Here is a 23,491-nt window from a genome sequence, read left to right as displayed (position 1 = left end):
TACCTCGATGTTCATCATGGCTTTGGCCAGTTGGTGAAGATTGTCTTGAACAAGGATGATGGAGGCGAACGTGTAGTTGGTGTCTGAGTCACTGCTGTATTGGTTTTGAGGCACTCACAAAGATGGCCTTGGCAGTGTTGCCGTAAGTGGAGCTGGAAGTGGTGCCACCTTGGCTTGTCATCCCCAGGGCCCAATTGATCCGTCCCTGGCTGGAAGTGACGTCTGTGGTAGAGCCAGAAATAGGGCGGTCCAAAATGGCAATGGCTGTTGGCTACACACGGCGCTGCTGGGGGAAGGTTGGGACCTATACACTTTCACATAGTGCACTTTCTTCCTGCAAGCGGAACATGTGGCACTTCGGGCTGGGCATCTCTTCCGTGGGTGCTTCCCATGCCTGCAGAAATAGCACTTCTGTCGCTCGATAGCAGTGATAGTGACGTGGGACCCCATGTCCCAAGATGATAGCGTCTGTGTCCCCCACACAGTATCCGTATTACCTGAGGAGAATGCTTCAGTGCTTCACTGAGCAGTCTCCAGTGATTTAGCCAGGTCCACTACCTCCTGCAGGCTTTGATCACCCTTTTCTAGTAGCCTCTGTCTGATGTAACGGGAGCTGAACCCAGCCATGCAGGCGTCCCATATTAGACCTTTGAGATGGGCAGCCGCAGAGACTTCTCAGCAGTCGGAGGCTCGCCCAGCTGCCACTGTGCCTGCATGTATTCATCGATCGACTCACCTAGCACTTGTTTTCAGCTGCCCAGGAGGAATCGTGTGTATATTGACATTCGTCGGGTCCCAGTACTGTTTCTGCAGGAACTCCATCACTTCAGAATATGTAGCAGTCTCTTATCATTTGGAAAATCCATTGGCCGATCTGAGCAAAGAGCACTTCCCTCTTGTCTTCCTCGCTCCGCACGTCATTGCACCTCATGAAAGCATTGAGGCAGGGCACCCACTGGTTGAATTTAGTCGAGGCCTCCAGGTCCTTGGGGTCAGTGTTTAATCTATCAGCCCATATTAGCTTGTCCATGGTCTAAAATTAAGGTGATTAAATTGTACTATCAATTAACCACAATCAGACAGAGAGTCCTGATTAATAGGCTTTAATCACCTTAAAGCGTTGGCACAGTTTGCATGTTGCTGGCCCGGTTCCAAGGCAGGTACTGAGGGAGGGGTTTGGGCATAACAGCTTTCATGGAGATATCTGGGAGGGAGGAGTCACAGGTTCAGGGTCAGGCCAGCCCATACAGCACGTCTATATATATAGTGGTAGCATCATAGAGGGAAAGAAATAAATGTATCAAGAGTGAGCCATTTACACTGATACTATTGTTCAAAGTATCAGTTTGAGTCCATCCTCAACATCCATTGGAGCGCTCACACCCCTAACGTCGAGGTACTCGAGATGGCAGAGGTCGACAGCATCGAGTCCACGCTGCTGAAGATCCAGCTGCGCTGGATGGGTCACGTCTCCAGAATGGAGGACCATCGCCTTCCCAAGATCGTATTATATGGCGAGCTCTCCACTGGCCACCGTGACAGAGGTGCACCAAAGAAAAGGTACAAGGACTGCCTAAAGAAATCTCTTGGTGCCTGCCACATTGACCACCGCCAGTGGGCTGATAACGCCTCAAACCGTGCATCTTGGCGCCTCACAGTTTGGCGGGCAGCAGCCTCCTTTGAAGAAGACCGCAGAGCCCACCTCACTGACAAAAGGCAAAAGAGGAAAAACCCAACACCCAACCCCAACCAACCAATTTTCCCTTGCAACCGCTGCAATCGTGTCTGCCTGTCCCGCATCGGACTGGTCAGCCACAAACGAGCCTGCAGCTGACGTGGACTTTTTTACCCCCTCCATAAATCTTCGTCCGCGAAGCCAAGCCAAAGAAAAGAGATTGTTCAAAGAGTCACCCAAACACTGACATGTTTGTGTAACCTTTAAAACCCACCAAATTAAAAAAACCTGTAATGCCTCTGCATTCTTTTAAAAACATCTTATGATGGAAGAATGGAGATCTAACCCCCTCCAAACCCCAGGTGAACTTAATTCATGTCTCTATTACAACTGCTTGCCTCATGCAATTGTGTGGGCACACTGACCATTCTCTCTTTTTGTCAAATGAGAGAGAAAATCAACTCTTTTGTGAGCCTTCTGTATGGGTTATGGTACAGGTGACCTTGTTTGGTTTAGAAGGAGCTAACAATGAAAAAAATGTGTGCGTGCAAAGTCTGGATTCCTGTTTAAATCCCTGTCAATTGTTGGACACCTAGTGGATACAACAGGGAGGTGCTAGAAAACACAGGGAGACCACAATTAAATCATACATCAAATAGGTTTGTTCAAGTTCTAATCACCATGTCAAATCTAGTTGCATTTTCTCAGTAGTTCTCAACCTCCCCCCACCCCCCCCCCACTCACATTCCTCTTTAAGTAACCCCTTACTAACCACAGAGCACCTATGGCATAGTTAGTAAGGAATTACTTAAAGTGGTACGTGAGTGGGGAAACAAGGTTGAGAACCATTGTCTTAGCCTTTCTAATATACCTTTCAGTTAATTTCCACTTACTTCTATGTACCTCTCATTTCTTGATGCTTTTTTTTTGGGTTTCTTTGCATCATTTAAAATATTTCTGTTTGATTTCATTCTTTTGCCCATTCTGTTTCCATGGCAATGTTTATTAGATTGTTCCAAACTAAAATCCATCACTGAAGACATTTCAATAACTGCAAGTATTTTTCTGGAAAAAAAAAACAGCTGAAATAAACAATTTTGGTGTTTCATGGTCACAAATGTTGTTACCACCTCAATATTCTTAGGTCAAAACTTAGCTAAGATTTCCAAACATAACTGGATAAATATGGTTATTCACAAGAACTAATGAAACCTCTGGAAAAATCCCATATTTTAATGCAGCAGAAATGATAATATATATTCAATCACCAAAAATCAGAAAAAAGACAAGTAGAGGAGAGCAAGAAAGACAGCTAACAGAACAGAGGATGGAAAAGTGGAGGCTGAAAGGAAAGCATTTAAAATATAAACAGAAATGTAGGAGGTATGATGAGTAAGTAGGCAAAGAAATTGTAATGTGCATAAGTGAGGATCGTTGTCTGAGACTAGAACAGGATGTGGTTCAGGTGAACAGTTGGGCAGATGGAATTTAATCCTGATAAATGTGAGATGAAGCATTTTGGGAAGTCAAATAGGGGTAGAAAACATACAATGAATGGAAATTTAAATTTAGACATACAGCACTGTAACAGGCCAATTCGGCCCTATGAGTCCGTGCTGCCCATTTTACACCTTATTAACCAACACTCCGTTACGTTTTTGAAGGCTGGGAGGAAACCAGAGGCCCTGGAGAAAGACACAGAGAGAACATACAAACTCCTTACAGACAGCTTGGGATTCAGACCCAGGTCTGCTTCTGATCGCTGGCACTGTAAAGGCATTTCGCTAACCGCTATGCCAATGTGTCAAGGAATATTGCTGAATTTTGAGTTCAAGTCTATTGTTTCCAGAAAGTTGAATCACAAGTCGATCACGTGGTAATGGAGACATATGGAAATGTTTGGTGGTCCTTTTTTTTCTGTAGTGGACACTGGGAACATTTTCACTTTATCAGGCTGATGCGTTTATTTGTTCAGCATAGGTAGGGTACATTGCTGCAGCTCCCCATTCCTTAATATTCATTTAATTGAATTGCTTATTGTCACATTTACTGAAGTGTAGTGAAAATCTTTGTTTTTCATGCTATCCAGGCAAGTCAACTCACCCTGTAGCACTGCAGGTCATCCAATAATGAAACAAAGTGCAATAATGAAACAAAGTGCAACTTTAATCAAAGAGAGAATGGTACAGCATTGTGAGACAAAGTGTAAAGTATAGTGAAAAGTGTCACTAAACAGGGCAGGATTGAATTGGGACCTGTGGCAAAGGATTTGTGATCCCACCCACCCCCCCCCCCCCCCACCTGCCGACTGTTTGGTTTTTGCTTCACATTCCAGAATCTACATTCTTTTGCATCTCCATATATTTGTTACTCCATTTATATGTGGGATCTTTTCAATTTCCACACCTCAGCACAAATAAGCATCAGAAGGAAATTTACTGGTACTCTCAGGAAGAGCCACGATAAGTGGTACGTACAAATTCAGGGATAACCAAGGTAGGACATACACAGTAAATGTTTGGGCATTGAAGAGTGTGGAAGAGCAAAGAGATCTGGGATTACAGATACACTGTTCCCTGAAGGTGATGTCGCAGGTAGACAGGGTTGTAAAGAAAGCTTTTGGTATCTTAGCATTTATAAATCAAAGTATTGAGTATAAGAGCTGGGATGTTGAAGTTGTTTAAGACATTGGTGAGGCCAAATTTGGAATATTGAGTGCAGTTCTGGTTGTGTAACTACAGGAAAGATATCAATAAGATTGAAAGAGTGCAGAGAAGATCTACTAAGATGTTGTCAGGTCTTCAGGAGTTGAGTTACAGGGAAAGATTAAACAGGTTAGGACTTTATTTGTTGGAGCGAAGAAGAATAAGGGGAAATTTGATAGAAGTTCACAAGATTATACGAGATATAGACAGAGTTGATGAGAGTAGGCTTTTTCCACTTAGATTGGGGGAAATAGGTATGAGAGGGTATGGCTTTAGGGTGAAAGGTTAAATGTATAGGTGGAAAATGAGGGGGAACTTCTTCACTCAGAGAGTGGTGGGAGTGTGGAATGAGCTTCCATCTGACGTGGTGAATGAGGACTTCACCTTGAGTTTTAAGAATAAATTGGATAGATACATAGATAGGAGAGGTCTTGAGGATTATGGAATGGGAGCGGGTCATTGGGACTAACAGAATGATGTTTTGGCACAGACTACAATGACCAAATAGCCTGTTTTTCTGAGCTGTAGTGATCTATGGTTCTACATTATGTGTGCAGTGTTTCCATTTCCATATTTCTCCAAATAGATGCCATCAGAACACCTTTGGAATAAAATTGAGGTATGGCCTCATGTATTCCCAAGAAAAGGAACAGTATTCGATCTTGGCCTTATCCAACCAGATGGCATCCACATCAACTTCTCCAATTTACATTCACCCCCCTCACCCAGTCTCTTTCTCTCATCCCTCTATTGCTCTCTCCCTTCTCCTATCAGAGAGCTATCTTTCTTAACCCTCTGCCCTCGCCACCTATCACCTCAGCCCTTTTCTCTTCTTCACCCCTCCCTCTGTGTCCTGGTCAGCTGCATCAAAGTGTGGTACGGTTGCCACAGAGAAATGGATCAGAGGTCAATCCATAGGACCATAATGAGTGGCAGAGAGGATCACTGGAGTCTCCCTCCCCCCCTCCTCCCCTCCCCCCATCGAAGTAATTTACCAGGATCGTTTTCTGAAGAGAGGACTCCTTCCATCCTGCACACAGCTTTTTTCAGCTGCTCTTGTTGGGGAAGAGATACAGGAGCCAGCACAACCAGGCTGAGGAATAGTTCTTCCTACGGGCAGCGAGTTTACTGAAAGGCCAAAGGAACTGATCACATTTGTGACTCTCATTTGTGCAAAACTATCTATTTATTTATTTATAGATATAATATTTGCCCTGCACATGTGTTATTTGTCTGTATGTATGTTCTTTCTGGTTGAATGTCTGCATGTTTTTGCACCAGGACCGGAGAATGCTGTTTCATCAGGTTGTACTTGTACAATCAGATGACAATAATCTTGACTGCTAGCCTGAGGCCCTCCCCCAATCTTATTATTTGGGCATCTGCTTAATTTTCAGCACGTCTGAAGAAGGGCTCAGACCCGAAATATAAACTGCCTTTAACTTTCTATGGATACTGCATAACCCGCTGAACGTATCCTGCACGTTTGTGCACTGCAGGAGAATCTATAACTTGTCATGCATGCCAGGTCCAGTAGGTGGAGTAATATACTGCCAAATCATTACCAATGAAACTTCCTCAATCAGGTGCTCAAATTATAATCATGGGCTTATTGTCATATATGTTGTACAATGTTCATCTACACTGATGTTCTCACTTGCAGACAGTCCTTCATGGCAGTCGGACCACTCCATGATTAGTGTAACAAAGTGAGGTTCAAGAATCTGAGAGCTATTGGAAATAAACTGTTCTTGAACCTGGAGGTGCTAGTCTTCAGGCTTCTGTACCTTTTGTCTGAGGGTAGCAGTAAGAACAAGTTGTAAATGCAGTAAGTCAAGTGATCAGCTCAATACAATAGAACAACAAATGCAGCTATTGATTATTACTGCAATCTATGAAAATAGATTAATTTTATTGCAAAAGGACAGGATGAGAAAGCTCCAGCTAATTTGCAAGAAAGATTTCAGAATCAATGATACAAGGATGTGCCTTGGCACGATTTGAAACACATGGCAGTCTGTTCAAGGATAGCTACACTGACTTATGGTAGATGAAAAGCAAGTCTATTGCAAGTCAGTGTGCTCGACAAGCAAATTGAAAAGGAACTGGAGAGGCCAGAGAAAAGTGGTATGCTTGTGACAACTGATCAGTCAATAGAGCCTTGACTGTGATGGTTTATTTATACTGTGAAGACGCTGTTTACATCCGGTACCGCACGGATGGCAGTCTCTTCAATCTGAGGCGCCTGCAAGCTCACACCAAGACACAAGAGAAACTTGTCCGTGAACTACTCTTTGCAGATGATGCCGCTTTAGTTGCCCATTCAGAGCCAGCTCTTCAGCGCTTGACGTCCTGCTTTGCGGAAACTGCCAAAATGTTTGGCCTGGAAGTCAGCCTGAAGAAAACTGAGGTCCTCCATCAGCCAGCTCCCCACCATGACTACCAGCCCCCCCACATCTCCATCGGGCACACAAAACTCAAAACGGTCAACCAGTTTACCTATCTCGGCTGCACCATTTCATCAGATGCAAGGATCGACAATGAGATAGACAACAGACTCGCCAAGGCAAATAGCGCCTTTGGAAGACTACACAAAAGAGTCTGGAAAAACAACCAACTGAAAAACCTCACAAAGATAAGCGTATACAGAGCCGTTGTCATACCCACACTCCTGTTCGGCTCCGAATCATGGGTCCTCTACCGGCACCACCTACGGCTCCTAGAACGCTTCCACCAGCGTTGTCTCCGCTCCATCCTCAACATCCATTGGAGCGCTCACACCCCTAACGTCGAGGTACTCGAGATGGCAGAGGTCGACAGCATCGAGTCCACGCTGCTGAAGATCCAGCTGCGCTGGATGGGTCACGTCTCCAGAATGGAGGACCATCGCCTTCCCAAGATCGTATTATATGGCGAGCTCTCCACTGGCCACCGTGACAGAGGTGCACCAAAGAAAAGGTACAAGGACTGCCTAAAGAAATCTCTTGGTGCCTGCCAAATTGACCACCGCCAGTGGGCTGATAACGCCTCAAACCGTGCATCTTGGCGCCTCACAGTTTGGCGGGCAGCAGCCTCCTTTGAAGAAGACCGCAGAGCCCACCTCACTGACAAAAGGCAAAGGAGGAAAAACCCAACACCCAACCCCAACCAACCAATTTTCCCTTGCAACCGCTGCAATCGTGTCTGCCTGTCCCGCATCGGACTGGTCAGCCACAAACGAGCCTGCAGCTGACGTGGACTTTTTACCCCCTCCATAAATCTTCGTCCGCGAAGCCAAGCCAAAGAAAAGAAGAATTTAAAGTAGCCTGAAGTGTGGGCTTGTATGAATGCTAAATAAAATTCTGAATGATTTATAATATTAATTATCCACTTTACAACACACACACACACACACACACACACACACACACACACACACACACACACACAAACATATATGTATACACTTCAATATTATTTAAAATTAAAAATGTTTAAATTTAAATTTATATTTACAGCATGGTAGAAGTGGATTCTGACCATTTACATCTAAATTAACCCACAACTCCCTATGTTTTAAAGGGTGGGAGGAAACCGGAGCACCTGGAGGAAACTCACGCGGACATGGGGAGAATGTACAAACTCCGTTCAGCAGTGCCATATTTAAACCTGGATCTCTGGTGCTATAATAGCGATACGCTATTCTATAGTGCAGAGAAGATCTACTAAGATGTTGCTGGGTCTTCAGGTGTTGAGTTATAGGGAAAGGGTCTTTATTCCTTAGCGCATAGAAGAATGAATGGAGATTCGATAGAGATTTACAAAATTTTGAGGGGAAAAGACAGAGTAAATGTGAAAAGGCTCTTTCCACTTAGCTTGGGAGATATAAATATGAGACGACATGGCTTTAGGGTGAAAGCTTTAGGGGAACTTTAGGGGAACTTCTTCACTCAGAGGGTGGTGTGAGTTTGAAACAAACTGCCATCTGAAGTGATAAATGCAGGCTTGATCTTAAGAATAATTTGGATAGATACATGGATGGGAGTTATCTGGAGGGTTATGGAATGTGTGCAGGTCAGTGAGACAAGTGAAATTATGTTTCAGCACTGACTAGAAGGGCCAAATAGCCTATTTTCTGTGCTGTAGTTTTCTATGGTTCTATGGTTCATTAAATGTAGGCTTTCCCGATCATCAATATTCATATGTGGTTATCCAAAGAGTCAAGATTTCGTAGGTCATGATGGAAAACATTTTGCAGGTGTGGATCATTAATTAGGTAGGCAAGAAAATCTGTTGATTGTCACTATGACCTGGTAGAAATTGGTGACAAAATCGCAAAGATTAAATAATTTCTGCTGAAGGTGAACTAAGTTTAATGAAGAACCACTTGAAGATTAAGTTGCGGCTATGGTGGATTTCGTGCAAGCTTCAGGGAGTGAAATAAACAAATAGGAACAAGTCTGACAAATAAAGGCAACCAAAAATTTGGCTTTAATACTAAAACTCTGAAAAACTGATCACTAGTCTACAAATATATCTGTTATTCTTTTTTCATTTTTAAATAAAGTGAGCTGTGTAGTGAATATAGAAAGAAATACTATTTAATGCAGAAGATCACTCTACAGCCCTTTGGCCCATGTGTTGTGCTGACCTATTCAAAAATTGAAACCTTTTCTACCTTATAGCCCTCTATTTTTCTTTCATCCATGTTCCTGTTGAAGAGTTTTTTAAATATCCCTTTTGTAGCTGCCTCCATCACCACCCCTGGCAATGCATTTCAGGTACCCACTATTTTCTGTGTTTAAAAAAAAATAACACTGACATCTCCCTGAAACTTTTCTTTCCTCACTTAGTACAGATGTCCTCTGGTGTTTGCAATTCTCACCCTGGGAAAAAGGTACTGGCTATCCACTCTACCTATGCCTCTCTTAATTTTGTAGACCTCTATTATGTCACCGCTCAACCTTTGCTCCAATGAGAAAACCCCTAGTTCAGTTAGCCTTGCCTCACAAGGAAAGTTTTCCAATCCAGGGAACATCCTGATAAATCTTCTCTCCACAATCTCCATACCTTCCATATCTATTCTGTAATGAAGTGACCTGTTGGATAGAAGATTCAAGCAGGCTGCCTTCTTTTTACTTTGCAACAATGAAACTAATTTGAACAGACTTTCTAAATCGGAGTTTGATGACTCTACATGTACAGAGGTTAATTGTTCTTGCTGGAAATAAACCACTATCTCTTTTGATATTTATATGCCATGCGATGATGACTTTCTGAAGTCATCGTGGTATTTAACTCCTCTAATCTAACCTTTGATTCAAATAGGAACTTGCCTAAAGAAATTATCTTCTGTTACTCATTCTATTTAACCAAATCATATTCAATTATAATTATCCCCATCTAACAGTAGATAGCAGTAGATTCCATGCATTCAAGCAATTATCCATAATTGCATTGGTGATATACTTTTTGACTTGTATTAGATTTGTATTTCATTTAGTGTATTGTATCTGACTCACTCAGAAAGCATCAATAAATTGCATAAAATACGCAAACGTGAGACATTTGTAAATAGTATCATTCAAGTCTGAAACCTGATTTACAGAAGAAACACATCGAGAAATTCATCTCTAGTCAACTGTGCTAAAGAGGGCAGCATGCTCTCAAGTACACCATAGATGACACTTCCCTTATTCTAATATATCCTCATTTCAAATGATCACCTTCCAAAAGCATGAGCTACTATATTCCGAATTCTTTGGCTGCTGCTTTATATAGCTTTAATTCATTGAGAAAATGGATAAACATTTTGTATAACCACATTAAGACTTTCATAACAATGAAATACAAAGCATTTACTGTATGATAGAAATATAAAACGTATATAAAGAAGCTCAAACCTAGAGAAATATATGATGATATTTAAAGGGATACACAGAAAAATACCAAAAAAAATTTCTCGTGGTCACACTTGCTTCCCATGTTGTTGAATAATGAGCAAGTTGTTAGTCTGGGTGGATATTATGACATATTACAACATAGTCACTATGGTAACACTGCAAACAATATTCTCTTACAGAGAAAGACACAAAATTAACTAAGAATCAAATCACAAGGTTTTAACCTTGACATTCCGGCCCCTAATTGAGTAATGTATTGTAGTGGCTGCTACACACACAGAAACACACCACAAGTCACAGTGGAGGTTTCAGTTGAACTGATTTATTTGAATTCCTTGTGTGCCCCTTTAAGGTCAACAGGAGTTCCATCCCACATGGCAGTAATGTCATCCTGTTGCCAGGGGCGCAAGTTGTGGCCTCACCCATGAGCTAATCGGCAAGCCCCGATGGCACCATCTTCTTGCAGCTGCCCCGCCAGCACGGCGATACAAGCGGGAAAGGTTCGCTACAAGAGATGTGCACCGTCACACAACCCCCCCTTCCAGAATCGGCTTACGCTCCTTGCCGGTTGGGAGGCTGATCCCTTTGTTTGGGTTGGGCTGTCCTCACGGGTTGGTCCAAGTCCAAGTCCAAATGTGCTGGTTTCAGTCTATCGACAGTGAACAATACCTCCCTGTCCCCAATGTCCAGGGTAAAAGTCTTTCCCCAACACTTTAGGACCTTTTATGGGTGCTGCAGAGGGGGTTGGGTGTGGGCCATGCCGGAAGAAAACTAAATCAAATGAGGCCAGCTCCTTGGGGATGTTCGCTGGGTTTTTGCAGTGGTGGGTTGGTGGTGGGGATGCCAGCCAGGTGAGCCTGTGGTGAAGGTCTGCGACGAGGATTGGGTTCTCACCTCCGGATTCTGTGCCTGTACCAAAGGCACAGTGAACCATAGACGAGTTCCGCAGATGAAACCTGGAGATTCTCCTTCGGGGCCGTTCGAATGCCAAGCAAGATCAAGCCTCGTGTTCTTGTGCAGGATTCGAGGGCGGTCAGGGAAAGCACACTCAACTGTTCCAGTGTCCACCAGGAAATGCCGTCCACTGGTCTTGTCGATCACGTGCAGCATGCTGTTCGTGTGGCCAGCCATCGCAGCCATCAATGGCGGCTGGCTTGGTTGTTTCCCTGGTATGAGCATGAGTGTCGGCACTTGCGGGCTTGGGCTCCCCAGCATTGGTGGTAGAAACACCAGGTGGTTTGGTACTCCTCCGGGTTCTGCCTGGGGGTGGTCTGTGGTCAGCTGGGTCAAGGGCAGGTGACCTGATTCATGATGGCCTCGTTCTCCCATTTGGTTCTCGAAAGCACATTGGTGTGGGCTGCGACTTTCTGGGGGGTCCAAGAAGTCCTCGCCCGACAGTAGGAAGTGGATGACTTCCAGCATTTGTTCCAGGAAGGCTTGCTCAAACATTAGGCAGGGTATGTGGCCTTCTGCCAGTGCGAGCATCTCATCCATTAGAGTGGATGGGGTTCTCTCCCCCCAGCCATCGAGGTGCATCAGCCTAGCCACGCATTGCCGATGGAAGAGACTGAAGGTGCCAAGAGGAGGGCTTTGTGGGTGACATATTTGCCCTCCTCTGGTGGGTCATGGATCAGGTTATCCACTCTGGCTGCAGTTTCTTTGTCAAGGGCTCTCACCACATGTTAAAACATTGTGGAGTCAGAGGTGATCTGTCTGAGATGAAACTGCGCCTCCTCCTGCTTGAACCACGTGTGAGGTCAATGGGTCCAAAAGGGGGGTGGGGGAAGTTTCACTGCCACAGTGTTGATTGCCATCGAATCAAAAGCTGGAGATAAGATAACATCTGGGCTCTCTGGGACACCAATGTAGCAGCTGCTACACATGTAGAAACACACCACAGGACATGGTGGAGGTTTCAGTTGAACAGATTTATTTGAATTCCATGCATGCCCCTTTAAGGTCAATGGGAGTTCCGCCCCATGCGGTGGTGACATCATCCCATTGCCTGGGGAGCGAGCCATGGCCTCAGCCATGAGGTAATCGGCAAGCCCCAACAGTGCCATCTTCCTTCAGCTGCTCTGCCAGCATGGCAATACAAGCGGGGTCGGTACACTCCAAGAGATGTGCGCCGCCACAGTATCATGAATTTGATGTTGAATCCAATTTTGAATTACTTTTCATAACTCTAGTTGAGTTCCTATTAAGTTAGATCCATTATCAGAATGTAATCCTTTTAATTGACCATGTCTGGCTATAAAACGTTGAAGAACATTGCTAAAAGATGCTGTAGCAAGTGATGGCGCTACTTCAATATGAATTGCTCTTGTAGTCAAACAGGTAAAAATAGCTCCGTATCATTTTTCAATATTTCTTCCTCATTTGACTTGCAAAGGACCAAAATAATCAACTCCCATGTATGTAAATGGGAGTTCATCAGGTGAAACTCTGTCTTGTGGTAAATCCGCCATTTGTTGTTGTCAGGGTTTAGCATTTGTACATTGACAACTAACACATTTTGATATAATTCTTTTGACCAGTGTTGAAGCACAAAGTATCCAATATTTCTGGCGCAGTTCTGATTACATGTAATCACAACCTCCATGACCTGTTTTCTCATGTACATGTCGAACGATCAAATCAGAAATATGAAAGCTAATATAATTGGATGATTCACTTCTTCTGGCATTATTGCTTTTTTCCAATCTTCCTCCTACTCTCAATACATCATTTACAAGAATAGGATTTAGCCTGTAAATACGACTAGTTTTTGAAACATTCTGATTCTTCTTCAATTTTAATATCTCATCAAATGCCTTTTTCTGACAAAAACGAATGATGTCTAATTCAGCATTTGCCACCTCATCAACTGTTAGGTAACAGCTCTTTTGTGTCTTCAGATTCTCTTTCTTGATATGATTTAAAAGCATAGTTTTTAACCTAAGAATCCATGCTACAGCCTTTTTCAAACGAAACCATGAAGAGTGATAGCAAATTAATTGAGTGATCGGATCATTTTCATTAGATATTTGAATAGTATTTACATTAGTGTTTTGGATTCCAGGATCCTCCATTGAAATTTCTGTTAACTCTTCTTGATTTTGAGGCCTCTCCTCGAGATTGCGAAAGGAATTGAGGACCAGGCACCCATGTGTTGGCTCTTTTCAGAAAAGATTGAACTTTTGACCCTCTTGAAGCCATATCAGATGGATTATCCACTGTTTTAATATATCTTCATTCAAAACCGTTTTGATTTCATTAACTCTGTGGTCACAAAAGTACAAAACTTTGTGGTTTTGTTATTAATGTATTTAAGCACTGATGTACTATCAGTCCAAAACATAGTCTGCTAACTCCATCTGTAATTCTCTTCTTAATACAGTTTCTATTGTGCTCACCCTAGTAGCAGCAGTCAATTCCATTTGAGATATGGTGACTGACTTTAATGGAGCCACTCTGGTTTTTCCCATTACAAATCCACAATGTACTCGCTCTTGGTTATTTCGCAGAACTAAATAACTGACAGGACCAAAACCACTTTTGCTTGCATCCACAAATGTGGCAATTCAAAGTCTGTTGGTTTAAAACATCTGATGACTTAAAAATTTTCTAACATTTTAAGATTCTCAATCTTAAGAGAGATTCATCCAATTGTACAGTGGTATCTGGTACAGTTTTATCCCATCCAAATGTTCTTCTGCACAATTCCTGCAAACTTTTCTTGGCTATTAATGCTACTGGTGCCAATATTCCCAAAGGGCCATATATTGAGCTTACAATCAAAAGAATACCTCTTCTTGTTAAAGGCCATTATTTTAAAACAATCTTGAATTTGGAAACATCAGATTGAACACACCATTGCACCCCTAGAATTCTTTCGACAGGTAGAATGTCACAATCCAAGTCAAGATGTTTTTATCTCCTTTGCTCTTTCTGTCTCAGGAAAAACAGCCAACACATCTCGACTGTTTCTAACCATTTCGTAAAGAAGAAACCTCCTTTATTACAGATCTCCTTTAACTGTTGATAAAGATCTTTTGTTTCTTTTTCTGAAACCACTGAAGTAAGACAATCATCAACATAGAAATTATTTCTGATAATGTTTATAGCTCGAGAACTAAGTTGCACTTCATTATCTTCAGCACGTTTTCTGAGACTAAAGTTGCACAACTCAGTGACAAAGTTACTCTAAATAGATGAACTTTCATTCTGTATTCAATCATGTCTTTACTGTAATCACCATTAGGCCACATAACAATCGTAGACAATCATGATCTTCTGATGGTACTTTCACTTGATGAAACATTGCTTCAATATCTGCAGCAATTACAATAGGCTCTTTACAAAATCAAAGGTAATATTATACTCTAATGACCATCAACAAGTTTAACGGAATTGAAACTAAATCCAGAAACTGCTTGTCCTCCTTTGATGGTTCTTGAATATCTGTGAGACATTCAGAAAAATCAATTTTAAACTGTTGTTCCCACAGATCATTAAGTTTCACACCTGAAATTCTGTTGACATTCACGTTCAATGTCTCCTGATTTTTATTCAATTTTCCTCCTGATAGTCCATTAATTGTCCCTCTAAGCAACATTCCACACCATTAAGCAACGTTGTCTCATTTTGACTCCTTATTACTTCTAGAGGTTCAAGAGCTTTTGGTACATCTAATCCATTTAACATCTCAATCTTGGCATCAATCATCGGTAAGTAAACATCTTTTAGATGAGCTCACTGTTTGCTATCATCCTGATATGGAATATTCTCCTTATTCACAGGCATAGTCTTCTGAGTATATACACTTGGAAGATCACAAAATTCATTGCTATTCAATCCAGCAATCTGTAAACTTGAAACTGTATAAGTTTCGATGTTCTTTTCATAATTCATTGTCTTCAATAAGATCTGTTTGCCATTTATTCAACCCCACATTATTGTCTAATTTCCACTTTACAGCTATACATTTCTTTGCTATTGCTACACTTAAAAACTTCACCTGATAAATATCTAACTTCAAATCAAAAATATCTCCTAATAAAAATATTTTGGGATCTTTCAAAACTTTTATCTTCATAACTCACCCAAATAAAATACTTAAATCTTCCTAAAACTATTTTTTCACATTGCCAAACTGCATGGAGAAAAGTTCATATTTCTTTATTACATCTAAAACATTGATCAGAACAATTTGAATTAATTCCATGTAATTTATATTGAGTATAATATAATTGATGTAAAAAAATTAAATTGTACTATTTTTTATCTAACCTTAATTGTATTAGTTACACTTTCATAACATAATTTTGACCATTCTTCTTGAATTTGTATATTTAAATCTCTTTCCCATCTCAATTTAGATTTAAATAAATCCTTTTTCTGCATAGTCTCTTGCAATTTTATATACATATTAGTAATAAATCTTTAAAATACATATTAAATATTCAAATTGACTTTGATCAGATAATCTAAAATTCGTCCCTAACTTTCTTTTTAAATATGATTTAAGCTGAGAATAAGAAAAAATGGTATTATTTGGTATATTTTACCTATCTTTCAATTGGTCAAAAGTAAAAAAAAAGAATCTAAAAAACAATTTTTTTTATACCAGATGTCAAATAAACATTATTAACCGTAAAAGGAATCAAAGAGTTTTGCTTTAATAATATCCTAGCCGACTGATAATTCTTCATCCTTCTTTCTACATGTATTCCATCCCATATTTTAAATATGTTTCAAAATTGGTGTATTGATTTGCCCTCTCAACAGTCTTTCATGCCATTTATACAAAATATGCTCAGAATTAATTTCTTCGATTTTACTCATTTCAATTTGTACCCCTGCTGTCTTTTCATCAGTCTGATAACAGAAGGACAAAAATCTAAGTTGAGCTGCTTTGTAGTAATTTTTAAAATTAGGCAATTGCAGTCCCCTCTGGTCATATTTCCAAGTTAATTTTTCCAATGCCATCCTAGGCATTTTGTCTCACCAAATAAACATTCTTACACTTTTATTTAAATCTTGAAAAAACATTGTTGGTACAAAAATTGGTAATGATTGAAATAGGTATTGTATTCTAGGAAAAATATTCATCTTCAAGCAATTTATTTTTCCTATTAAAGAAATTGGCAAGTCCTTCCATCTTATTAAATATTCTTTAATTTCATTCAATAAAGGTATGCCATTTAATTTAAATTCTTATCAATATTAATTCCTAGATACTTGACCATCTCCTTCTCCCATTTAAATTGTGTCATTTTCTTAGCTTGAGTGTAGTCTGTATCAGTTATTGGCATTAGTTCACTTTTATCAATATTTACTTTATAACCTGATATTAACCCATGCTCTGCCAATCGAACATTTACCTTTTTTAATGAACTTTCAGGGTTTGTAAGATATAATATTACATCATCTGCAAAAAGACTAATTTTATGTTCTATATTGTTTATCTTAAAACCCTCCATCTCATTATCTCTTCTAATCACCTCTGCTAAAGGTTCTATGGCCTACACAAATAAAAAAGGGAGTTAGTGAGTTACTTCATTGAGTATGTAGTAACTTGGGATGCTTTAAACTGCATTTATCACAAATGAGTCGCTTATTACAAGTTTTCCTGATGTGTCCTGTACACAAGCAGCCAGAAAATATTCAATTTGACTTTTTCTCCAATCATGAAGATTTTTCTAAAGCATGCAATGCAAACAGATTTCCTTAACAGTCTAATCTTCCTTCTCCTTTGTTTCCTTGTTCTTATTTGTGCTTGTATCTAACACAGCAGTAACAAAGGTACTTCCCTTTGGTTACTGTTGAGACAATGACTTAGACTTCTTTACATCTTTAGGAACTACTGAAGTATCCTTAATATTTCCAAATACTGGTACAGTGTTAATATGCACATGCCATTCCAAAAATTGTACAATATCCTCAAAAGTGGCGTCCTTTCTGGGAAGAATCTTAAGCTCTTCAATTTTGGTTCTCCATAAATCCTTCAGTTTATGAGGCAATTTGTTTATAATTATGAAGAAATTAGCAAGCAAATTCAGCTCTTGCAAATGTACACGACTTCCCACGGCATTACAACACCCTCTCAGAAAGAGTGCATATGCTTGTAAAGCCTTTGTGCCCTCTGATTTTATTGTTGACCAAGGAAGAAACTTGTCTATGTGGACCCTTGTGATTTTATGTTAATCGCCATAATGATAATGAAATCATTCTTTTGCCCTTTAAAAACCTTGTTCTGGATTCATATATTGGCAACTTTTTACTCACTCCTTCACCTATCCTCCAGTATACTGTTCCAGGTAAAACAGAAAATCTTTAGTGTTTTTAGTATTACTTTCAATGTGATGTTCAAAAGATTTCATGAATGTCAGATATTGTAACAGATCACCACTAAAAGCTAGAATTTCCTTCTTGGGTAATAAACCTTCCTTCAAGGTTCATACCTTGTTGCTGTGTTGACATAGCAGAAATTTCATTTTGTTTTGCTATAAGTGATATTAAATTGTCTTGTTACTGGTTGTCTTAAGGTGAATGGATAAAACAGATCTTGAACTGATGCCATAGACCTTGAGTTGTAAGTGATGACATTGATGGGAATTGTAAGTGATGGCATTGGCGGAGATCCTTGGCTTGTAGTTGGTTCTCCAGCAGCATGAAGAGACATCAATGGTTGAGTATTGTAAACTCACATGGTTGATTTTTTGAGATACCCTCCTTTCGGGAAGATCCTTATATTGTGTGCTCTGGAGAGATTGAATATCACTAGCCTTTTCCACAGGGTTGGTCATTGTCATTTGAGCACTGGCAGCGACATCCGTGGCTCCTTGCTCGAATATATTTGTTTCTTGTGGCTGCGTTACCCATGGCTATGCTGGAAAGTTTGGTGCTAGCTCTTTGGGTATGTCACTTTGAATGACAAATCTTTCAGAAGCCTGAGCTAATGCTTTCATTTTAGCCATATTCATAGCACGTTGTTCCTCAAGCTCTAGTTTTTTCTCTGTTCAATAATCAATTTTGTTCTTCGTCCTGTTTCTTGATTTCAGCTTCTTGTCTCAGTTGCTGATTCCTGATTTGAACCCCCCCCCCATCCTCTAAAGCATATCTTTTCTCCAACCACCGTTGTTGTGCACAGACAGTATCCAAGTCTGTTTGTGCTTTAGCATGTATAGCTGATATGCTTGAAGCATGCGAAGCTGTACTTGCTATAGATGCCTTTGAAGACTTTGAAGATCTTCCTGAGCTCATAACCTTGAAAATACTGTCATCAGGATTGACATCTGAACTTTCAGATACCGCTGATTGATCTTCTGTATTTCGCTTGGTACAACACCAGTGGGACTTTGCAGCATACTTTCATCTATTCCAATTCCATTAACCTTTAAGCCAGCTAATGAGGCCTGCAATGCCTTGACAGAGCTTCTCTTGCTTGGTAGTTGAAGCCATTTCTTCTTTGGCTACTGGCTTCAACCTTGCTGGCTCAACTCACAACTGAACAATTCTTTGAGAGGAGCTGTTTGCTTGAAATCTTTAGCTCGATGAGACTTCTTCTTATCCATCTTGGTTTTGTAACAATACAACCTGGCTTCCCCTGGTTCCTGGGAACTATAAACAAATTTTGTATCTTGGTCCCTTTAAGAGAATTGCAGCAGGCTAGAATTGTCTCTGTATGCTGCACACAAGCTTTCTTATCTTATGTTTATTGTTCTGGGCTTCCTGCCAATTCTGCTGCCAAAGCTCTGGATTATTGTTTCAAGGTTGCAGGTGTCTGGCCAGACCTTAGCTCAATTTCAAACTGCATATTTCACAGACAAGTTCTCATGGTTTCTGGTTTATTCTATTATTACAGCTTGGATGCCTCTTGCTTTAAATTGTTGTTAATTCTTTTAGATAAATTTTATGAACCTTTCTTCCACACAAAGCTCACGATTAAATGTTTCTTTGAATCAAAGTATAGATGACACTTTCCTTATTCTAATATATCCTAATTTCAAAGTATCATATTCCAAAAGCATGAGCTACAATATCCCAAATTTCGATCTCTTTATCCAATAAATCAAACTCTGTGGCTGCTGCTCTATGTAGCTTTAATTCATTGATAAAATGGATAAACATTTCGCATAGCTTTGCATTAAGACTTTCATAACGATGAATAACAAAGCATTTACTGCATGATAGAGATATAAAATGTATATAAAGAAGCTCAAACTTTAAAGAGGTATATAATGATATTTAAAGAGATACACAGAAAAATTCAAAGAAAAACTTCTCATGCTCATACTTCCTTCACATGTTGTCGAATAATGAGCAAGTTGTTAGTCTGGGTGAATATTATGACATATTACATCATAGTCACTATGGTAACATTACAAAATAATTATCTTAAAGAGACAGGCACAAAATTAACTAAGAATAAAAACAATTAAAGGTTTTAACCTTTACATACACTACTCATCAGACTGTATGATTGTAGCATGGCATGCTTATTTTTAGTCATGAAATCTTCTAGCAATAAAGACCAACACTCTATTAGAATTCCTAATTGGCTGTTGTATCTAGATGTTAGGTTTCAATTATTGGTGTTTAAGGACATACAAACATAGACTGTCCCGATACCTGCCCATGGTTGACAAGTTTACTGCAATCACCAATTTGCATAGAATTAGACCAACTACCAGAAATATAATTTAACATTCAAATCAAATGTGATGCTTTAAAATTCTTCATGATTTCTTTAAGTAGTACTGAGAGTTTAGGTGGGAAGGAGAGTTAGACTTGCAACTTGGAGCTTGACATCACAATTGCACAATTTTTGATGTTACGACATGCATGCTCTGCAAGGTTTTGACAGTCACTGGGTCATGTGGAAAGAATGCTTTATAAGGACAATGTCTGGCTCACTTCATATTGTGATTGTATTCACATCATGGACATATCAGTCAAAATTCCATTGGCTAAAGAAACAGTCAGCTTTGCTTTGGCAGGGTTAAGTCAATTTCCTTTCACACGGAACAAACCACTTCCATGGTCATTAATTCCAAACCAGCTCATCTATCTAGACTGACCTCTGTTGTGTGGCTCTTTGGAATTTCTTCTCAATCCACAAATAAAACATTGACAAAGCCAACTGGACAGAATACAGTTACAGTTACTTTAGTTATTGCTTTAATTATATAGGTGACCATATAATTCTGATTTGACTAATGGAGGACAATATGACATCATTGAGACAGCAACTGCTTTATGTGGCCATGGTCATCAAGCAAGATTTATTAGAATTTAAATAATCCCAGTCTATTAAAAATATTCATGGATTATTAGTGACATGAGAACACTTGGTAAGCAAAATTTTGCATCACAAGCATTTTCTCAGCTCATTTTATTTGCATATCCAATCTGGATGCACATTGACATTATTCATCAGTCAAGATTCAAATCCACCAATTCGTGTAATGCACTCTTTACTCTAAATTCAGCTTTTTTCCTTCTTCCTTCAATTCATTATCTGTTGCATCAGAGGGAATAAATGATAGAGGAAAGAAAACTGGTTAATTCCCAAGACAGAGGGTAGTAGTGAAAGGATGCTATATCAGCCAGAGGTCTGTGACCAGTGGTATTCCACAAGAATTGGTGCTGTGGTCCCTGTTGTTTGTGATATATGTAAATTACTTGAATGTAAAAGTAAGTGGGTGGGTTAGTAAGTTTGAAGATGACACAATGGTTGGTGGAATTGTACACAGTGTAGTGGTTTATCAGTAACTGTAAACTGTATTCTAGAAGGAAGATATGTATACAAAACAAAGAAATGTAAACAAGGTAGTAAAAGCCTATCTATCTATCCCCCTCATAATTTTAAATACATCTATCAATTCTCCCCTCATTCTTCTATGCTTCAAGAAATAAAGACCTAACCTGTTTAACCTTTCCCTGTTGCTCAGTTCCTGAAATCTGGGCAACATCCGAGTGAATCCTCTCTATCCTCTTTCTATCTTATTGTTATGTATCCTATAGTTAGGTGACAAAAACTGCAAACAATGCACCACATTTGGCCTCGCCAATGTCTATACTCCTATACTCAATACTTTGATTTATGAAGGCTAATATGCCAAAAGCTCTCTTTACAACCCTCTCTACCTGTGAACACAACTTTCAGGGAATTCTCTATTCTCACATCCCTCTGTTCTATTGCACTCCTCAGTGCCCTAACATCTATTGTGTATGTCCTTTCTTGGTTTGTCCTTCCTTAATGCAGCACGTCACACTTGTCCATCTGCTATTTTTCACCCCATTTTTCCAGTTGGTCCAGATCCCTCTGCAAGCTTTGAAAAACCCTCTTTGCTGTCCACAACATTCCAATCTTAGTGTTATCTGTAAACTAGATGATCCAATTTACCACGTTATCATCCAGATCATTGATATAGATGACAAATGACACTGGTTCCAGCACTGATCCCTGAGCCACACTACTAGTCACAAGCCTCCAATCTGAGAAGCAATCATTCGCTACTACTCACTGGCTTCTCCCATAGAGCCATTGTCAAATCCAGTTTACTGCTTCACCATAAACACTGAGTGTCTGAACCATCCTGACTAACCTCCCATGTGGGTCCTTGTCAAAGGCCTTACTAAAGTCCATGTAGACAACATCCACAGCTTTTCCTTTGTCAACTTTCCTGGTAACCTCCTTGAAAAATGATATAAGATTGGTTAAACATGACCTACCATGCACAAAGTCTTGTTGACTATCCCTAATCAATTCCAAATAATTGTACATCTAATCTTTTAGAACAGCTTCCAATAATTTACTTACTACTGATGTCAGACTCACTGGCCTGTATTTTCCAGGGTTACTTTTGAATACTTTTATAAATAGCAGAACAATTTGAGCTACCCTTCAATCCATTGGCCCCACACCCATGGGTAAAGACATTTTAAATATTTCTGCCAGAGCCCCGGCAATCTCTACTCTAGCCTTCCTCAAAGTCCAAGGGAGTATCATGTCAGGCCCTGGGAATTTATCCACACTTATTTGCTTTAAGACTGCAAGCAGCTCCTATATGGGTTCCATGACCTCACTACTTGTTTTCCTAACTTTCCTTGACTCTGTGCCAGTTTCCTGAGTAAATGATGATGCAAAAAAACCCATTTAAGAACTCCCCCATCTCTTTAGGCTCCATATAAAGCCGACCACTGTTCTTCAAGGGGACCAATTTTATCCCTTACTATCCTTTTGCTCTTAATATACCTGTAAAAACACTTAGAATATTCCTTCGCATTGTCTGCCAAAGCAACCTCATGTCTTCTTTTAGCCTTCCTGATTTCTTTCTTGAGATTTTCTTGTATTTTTTATACTCCTCAAGTACCTCATTTGCTCCATGTTACCTATACCTACTATATATCTCTCTCTTCCTCTGAACCAGATCCCCAATATCCATTGAAAATCAAGATTCCCTATACCCGCTAACTTTGCATTTAATCCAGACAAGAACATACAAACTCTGTACTCTCAACATTTCACCTTTGAAGGTCCTCCACTTACCTTGCACATTCTTGCCTGACAACAATATCCCAATCCATGCATTCGAGATCCTTTCTCATTTCATCAAAATAGTCTTTCTCCAATTTAGAATCTCAACCTAAGGCCCAGACCTATTCTTCTCCATAATTAACTTGAAACTAATGGCATTATGATCACTGGACCCAAAATGTTCCCCCCTACACATATTTCTGTCAGCTGTCCTGTCTTGTTCCCAAATAGAAGATCCAGTATTGCATTCTTTCTAGTTGGTACCTCTATTTATCGATTTAGAAAACTTTTCTGAATACATTTGACAAACTCCAAGCCATCCAGACATTTTACTGTATGGGAGTGCAAGTCAATATGTGAAAAATTAAAATTTTCTACTATCACTACCTTATGTTTCCTGCTGTTGTCTGCTATCTCTCTACAGATTTGCTCTTCCAATTCTCGTTGATTAATTCAATCCCATGAGTGTGCTCATACCTTTCCCATTGAGCTGACAGGCCTGCCACTCCTGCAACCAAATTTCACGAATGAGTTTTGTGACAGAGAGAAATTGATTTTTTACTTAAAGTGATATAAACCAACTATATTCACTGCAGGCTGTTTTTGTTTGCTTTTCCACAAAGGAACGTACCCAAGATGCCCATGAACAATGTGAATTTGCGAATCCTATGCTTGTGACAGTGTGTCCTAGCATCTCTGAAAC

General features: G+C 40.0%; 1 protein-coding gene and 1 long non-coding RNA gene across 7 annotated transcripts in view; one reads left to right on the top strand and one right to left on the bottom strand.

Moving 5' to 3' along the window:
• LOC138739329 (high-affinity choline transporter 1-like) overlaps positions 1–2,635 on the bottom strand; it is a 47,790-nt gene extending 45,155 nt beyond the window's left edge. Inside the window, exon 1 of one of the 4 annotated variants that reach the window (XM_069891141.1) lies at positions 2,569–2,635. The gene's annotated coding sequence lies outside the window, so the exon portion shown is untranslated. The remainder of the gene's footprint in view (positions 1–2,568) is intronic. The other 3 variants (XM_069891143.1, XM_069891142.1, XM_069891144.1) reach the window with 3 other exon arrangements.
• Positions 1–23,491, top strand: part of LOC138739331 (uncharacterized) — a 334,221-nt gene that overhangs the window by 242,102 nt on the left and 68,628 nt on the right. The window lies entirely within an intron of this gene.

Source organism: Narcine bancroftii, chromosome 7 (genome assembly GCF_036971445.1).
Source record: "Narcine bancroftii isolate sNarBan1 chromosome 7, sNarBan1.hap1, whole genome shotgun sequence".
NCBI lineage: Eukaryota > Metazoa > Chordata > Chondrichthyes > Torpediniformes > Narcinidae > Narcine > Narcine bancroftii.
This window is presented reverse-complemented; position numbering and strand designations above follow the sequence as displayed.